The 5,621-nt window shown below is 37.5% G+C and overlaps 1 pseudogene across 1 annotated transcript; it reads left to right on the top strand.

Annotated features, from left to right (window-relative positions):
* The first annotated feature begins 216 nt into the window (after window positions 1-216).
* Window positions 217-4,723, top strand: LOC149213517 (protein TOPLESS-RELATED PROTEIN 2-like; annotated as a pseudogene). The gene is made up of 16 exons (XR_016250043.1): window positions 217-339; window positions 608-752; window positions 875-984; window positions 1,143-1,212; window positions 1,341-1,403; window positions 1,488-1,580; window positions 1,676-1,771; window positions 1,963-2,090; window positions 2,225-2,456; window positions 2,539-2,711; window positions 2,802-2,909; window positions 3,182-3,328; window positions 3,444-3,554; window positions 3,701-3,829; window positions 4,308-4,374; window positions 4,578-4,723. The product of XR_016250043.1 is annotated as a protein TOPLESS-RELATED PROTEIN 2-like (transcript).
* The last annotated feature ends 898 nt before the right edge of the window (window positions 4,724-5,621 follow it).

Below are 5,621 nucleotides of genomic sequence, written 5' to 3'. Positions count from 1 at the left end.
TATTTCAGCCTTTCCAGCCTACTGGTGCTTCTTCCGGCAGTCTTTCGGGATGGATGAAAATCCTAATCCTGCTGCTCCGCACTCTGCTGGACCAGTGCCCTTTGAAGTGGGATGATTTAGTAGGCCCTCTCTGTTCATATATTGTCAAAAATATTTTTTTTTTTTCTATAACACGAGTTTTCCAAATAGAGCATATTTTGACTTCTCATTCTGTGAATGGCTTCAGCTGCTTTCCTAAAATGACCTAGGACTCCACCATCAAATGGTACTACTGTAGACTATCAATCTGCTGATTCCAAATACCTCATGAAGCGCATCCGGGGTGGTCAGTCCAAGGAGGTACATACAGCATTAATTAAGATTGATATTTGATTATATGATGGATTGAAATTGTCTGTCTGCAGTCCATGTGTTCATTTCTCTTAATTGAGTCACAACTTAATGCTAAATTCTCTATTACTTTTTGCTTGTTTCAAGTTTCTTGGCTTTTCTGCCAGGTCCATTGACTGTTGTATGTGATTGATTTTGAGTAGGATTTGTTAGTTATAACTTATTCTATGGGGCATTGCTTTTCTACAAACTAAGATTGCTTACTTTGTATAAGTAGGTGACCGGCCCAGGCCCAGGCCCAACTCATCCTCTTAATATGTACTCACAAGATGACCTGCCAAAGACTCTGGCAAGAACTCTCAATCAGTGTGCAAATGTTATGAATATGGATTTCCATCCTCTGCAGCAAACAATTCTGCTAGGTGATTTCAAATTCCATTCAATACAATTCTTCATTCAATTAAATTCCTAAAGTCAATTTGGAAGATGTACCTTTTATCTTTATAAGTATGTTCAAATTTGGAGTGCTGGCTTTATCGATCAGTTAGAACAAATGTTGGCGACATTGCAAAGTGGGAAGTGGCATCTCGAGAAAGATTAGCTTACAGGACCTTTAAGGTTTGGGAAATTTCAGTCTGTTCGATTCCAATGCTGGTAGATGATTTTTTCCTCAATTTGTTATGTAATTTAAATTGTGGAAATTGCACATCTATGAATCAATCTTGAAAAGTTTTTAGAGTTCTTTACTGGATTTGATCATTAGCACAGGCCTTAGGTAAACTCTTATACGTGTTTTTTTAATGTTTTCATAGGCTGTTATTGTGAAAGATCCAGCTGTGTCAGTGAATCATTGTATTTGGAGCCCAGATGGGGCAGTCCTTGGTTAATCTAATCTTTTTTAATAAGATTTTTGATATCATTTCCTCCTTTATACAAGGTGAGTGATTTGTAATAATGCCATCTACACATCTCTGGTCTCCTTTTGGTTCGGTGTGCGCATTGTGTCATAGGAGTTGCATTTTCCAAGCATATATTCTTATTCTGTGGCAGGCAATTTGAGACAACATCTAGAGGTTTGCTTACATGCTTAAAGACAAACCTGTACATGCTTGTAGGTCTGTAAAATTAAGTTTGTATTGAAAGTATAATTTATACAGATTGACGCACATGGTGGTGTAAATGATATTGCTTTTTCACTCCCTACCTCCCAGCTATGCATAATTACATGTGGGGATGATAAGACTATCAAGGTAATCTGATTTATCAGATGTGTCGAGACTTATTTCAATAGTTGTCGTTTACTTACTACTTACTCTGTATATGAAAAAAGTTTGTGTGCTTGTAGGTGCGGGATGCAGTAACTGGTCAAAAGCAGTACACATTTGAAGGTCATGAAGCACCTGTCTATTCTGTTTATCCTCACCAGAAAGAAAATATTCAGGTACTTTGTTCCTTGAGACCTGAACAATTTATGTGCATTGCAGTTGAGTAATATTAAATTCTAGTTGTTTTAAAGTTACATTGCATATTCTATTTTTGTTTGATGTTTGGCTTCCTGTGAATTTTTTTCCATATGAGAAATACTTAATTGCACTAAAGATAGATGGATTATGACTCTTTGTTTGTATGCAGTTTATTTTTTCTACAGCTATTGATGGAAAGATCAAAGCCTGGTTGTATGATCTTGCGGGATCTAGGGTGGACTATAATGCTCCTGGCCTCTGGTGCACTACAATGGCTTGCAGTGCTGATGGAACAAGGTAAAATGTTAAACTTGGAATGGTGTTTAGTTTATAAAGTGCCTTCATGTGGATCTGAGTTTTACTTTCTTCAATTTTCTATATGTACTATGTCAAGACAATGCCCTTCCTTAATTATTTGTATTTTTTATTAGGCTCTTCTCCTGTAAAACAAGTAAAGATGGTGATTCGTACCTGGTTGAGTGGAATGAAAGTGAGGGAACTATCAAGCAGGCATATTCTGGTTTTAGGAAGCGTTCCTTAGGTGTTGTACAATTTGATACAACCAGGAATACGTTCTTGGCAACTGGTGATGAATTTCAAATAAAGTTCTGGGACATGGATAACACCAATATCCTGTCAACAATTGATGTTGAGGATAGTTCGGTAAGAAGTTATTTTTGAAGATGAGGATGGCTTATTTTTAGATCACGTCCAATGTATAATCCTTGTGTTATTTTCCAAAAAGCTCTAGGCTAGTTCTCACCTTCGTTCCAGTGAAGATGGTTCCCTGTTGGCAGTCACAACTAATGACATAGCAGAAATATCTTAGCCAATGCAGTGGGATTTCCCTAAATTTGCATGCTGGAGAGTAGATCCTTTAAGGGAACGAGGGTGCCACCAGAGACAATGGAAACTAAGGTAAATTGCTTCCATGAACATTTACTATGTACATGCACTGCTAATTAATGGTAAAGTTTAAACTCTAACTAGATAATTTTTATTATGCAGACTTCAATTGTGAATGTCATGCCTCCTGCAGTCACTGCTCCTGGTTCCCTTCCCGATGCTATAGAACGTTCAGAGTAACTTCCACCTGCAGTGTCAATGACCAATTTTGTAAGAGCTTTCTCCTAGAATTATTTCTTTAGAGTCTACAATATTTGTCCAGCCATATTCAGTTTAGTTTGTCACATATATCTTATCAGTGTATAAACTTTCACTCCAGATTACAGATATTGTTGCTTTCAAGTTTCCATATAGCATAGGATTTTGTTTTTCCCTTTCAAATGCTCTATTAGCCATTATTTTGGCATATTTTTTATAGGAATAGGATGATATGATCAATGGATTCTTACAATTATCTGACACTCGAGACATCATGTGTGCAGAGTAGCATAGACAGCAGTTGGACACCAGATGTTAAACCAAGGCTTCTAGATGAGGTTACAGACAAGAGGAAGAACTGGAAGTTGAAGATCACTGATTCGGGTCAGTGTAGGTCTCTCAGGTTGCCTGACACAATGCATGCAAGCAAGGTATGCAATCATCCTTCTATTATAGAAAACACTAAAGGTTGACATACAATACAAATTTATCTGCTACAAATTCTGTCGATATTGATCCAAACAAGTAATGTGCTATTTCTTGCAGGTAGTAAGACTGATATACACCAATTCCGGTGTTGCTGTTTTAGCACTGGCATCCAATGCTCTCCATAAGCTATGGAAATGGCAGTGGAGTGACTGGAATCCATCTGGAAAGGTGGGGTTCTTTAGGAGTTGTTGTTTGCTTTATTTTTATTTTAGCTTGTTTTATTTATTTGTTATACTTTTGGATATATAATTTGCAGCTCTATTTTATGTAGTAATGATTGACGAGGAACTAAGAGTTAGTATTTTATTCCACAGTCTACAGCGAGTATTCCACCACAGATGTGGCAGCCAGCTAGTGGGATTGTTATGACTAATGAGATTGATGATACGAATCCAGAAGAAGCTGCTGCTTATATAATTTCAGTTTCGGTTGTCTGCTTAGGGGTTTATTCTCTAATGTCTCACCTGTGAATATAACTGTTCTGCTTTTCAACTCTCAAATTGTAGTGTTAGAGTTGGTCTTTTCCAACGCCTCCTTTTCCAAGGAGCTAGCTATAGTTCAGGATCACTCAAGAAGGTTCTTGTGTAACGTTCCCCACTAGAAAATTCTTGTGTAATGTTCCCCACTATAGGCTAAGAATTCAAAGGCTCCCAATTTATCTGAATCACTAGTTTCATGGCATGCTAATTAGTGATTCATTGCAGGTCATGACAACTTTCATGCCACCTGCAGCCACTTTTCTGACTTTCCACCCTCAGAACAAATAACATCATTGCAATTGGCATGTAGGATTCATCAATTCAAATATACAATGTATGCAATGTTCGAGTTGATGAGTTGCTGCCTGTGAATGTATCGTTGAATTTAAAATTCTTATCATTTTCTTCATTGTGCCCTTTTACCAAAAATGACCTTTTACAGGTGAAAACAAAGTTCAAGGGGCTACCAAAAGAAAATCACAGGCCTGGCTCTTTCACTTGTTTTGAAGGTATATTGTGTATGCCCATGTATATTGTATATTGTATATTGTGTCTTTTATTATTATATATGGTATATTGTATATTGCCCGTGCCCATGTATATTGTGTCTTTTATTATTATATATAGTTTGACTCCGTGATGTTCACTTTAAAGTATACACAAATCTACCAAGTGGAAATGTTCCTGTACTCACAACCACGTCTTTCGGTAGTTATGTCTCTGGGGCATAGATGGGTGGGACAAGCGAAAGTCAAAAGTTGTACCACTACAGCCAGGAAGATCATCGGCTCCAGTAGGAGATACAAGAGTTAGTTGTGCTGAGAGCCAGTTTGCTATATATGATGTTTCCAAGTTGGAGCGCTTGCGCAATGTAAGTACTTGTAAGCAGTCTTGAATTCAAACATAGACAGTTATATAATGTCACTTAACCTTCTGCATCTGATTGGATGACCTTGTTACATGGTTGCATTGCAGTGGTCTCCTCATGATTCCCTATCTACTCCTATTTCAAGTGCCATATACTCATGTGACAAGCGTCCTAGTTTAAGCGAGATTCTGTGATGGCGCAGTTGGAGTGTTTGATGCAGAAAGCTCGAGGCCTCACTATCGCATTGCACCTTGTGCATATTTACCATTGGGAATGAACAAGTAAATGGGATTTTTCGTTCTATCAAGGTTGATACATCTATTTTTCAGATTTGGCTTTTGACAAGGCATACTATGATTTAATTTGTTGTTTTGTTATTTATGCAGCAGTAATGCCTATCCTCTAGTCGTTGCATCAATCCATCCGAACCGAATCAATTTGCTCTTGGAATGACAGATGGAGGAGTTCATGTTATTGAGCCTTAAGAGTCAGAAGGGAAATGGTGTGTTGGACCTCCCCCAGATAATGGAACTGTCGGATCAAATCCAACATTAAATAACCAAGGTTCGGAACCACCCTCAAGGTAGTTCAATGGGAACATAAGAACAATTTGAAGTACACTGTACTACTTTGTGTCTACCGACTATTTATTTACAAGAATACCATGAATAATGGTAGCTTGTCTTGTCAGTGAAATGCCTCACTTGTGTTCCAGTTTTTGAGGCATTCTATCAAGATTGTAATTTTCATCAAATATTGTTCAGCACTGTAGATGGAGGTTAAGCAACTGTAATTCATATGTAAATGAGTATGTAGGTGCAGTCCTGGTCACTATATTTTTTTCTAGGTCGTGTAAAAATTGAAAGTATGTCATTGGAGCATAATTCA

This window comes from Pinus tabuliformis, chromosome 1_1 (genome assembly GCF_031772625.1).
Source record: "Pinus tabuliformis cultivar Carrire ecotype Pingquan chromosome 1_1, CPIR1, whole genome shotgun sequence".
Lineage (NCBI taxonomy): Eukaryota > Viridiplantae > Streptophyta > Pinopsida > Pinales > Pinaceae > Pinus > Pinus tabuliformis.
This window is presented reverse-complemented; position numbering and strand designations above follow the sequence as displayed.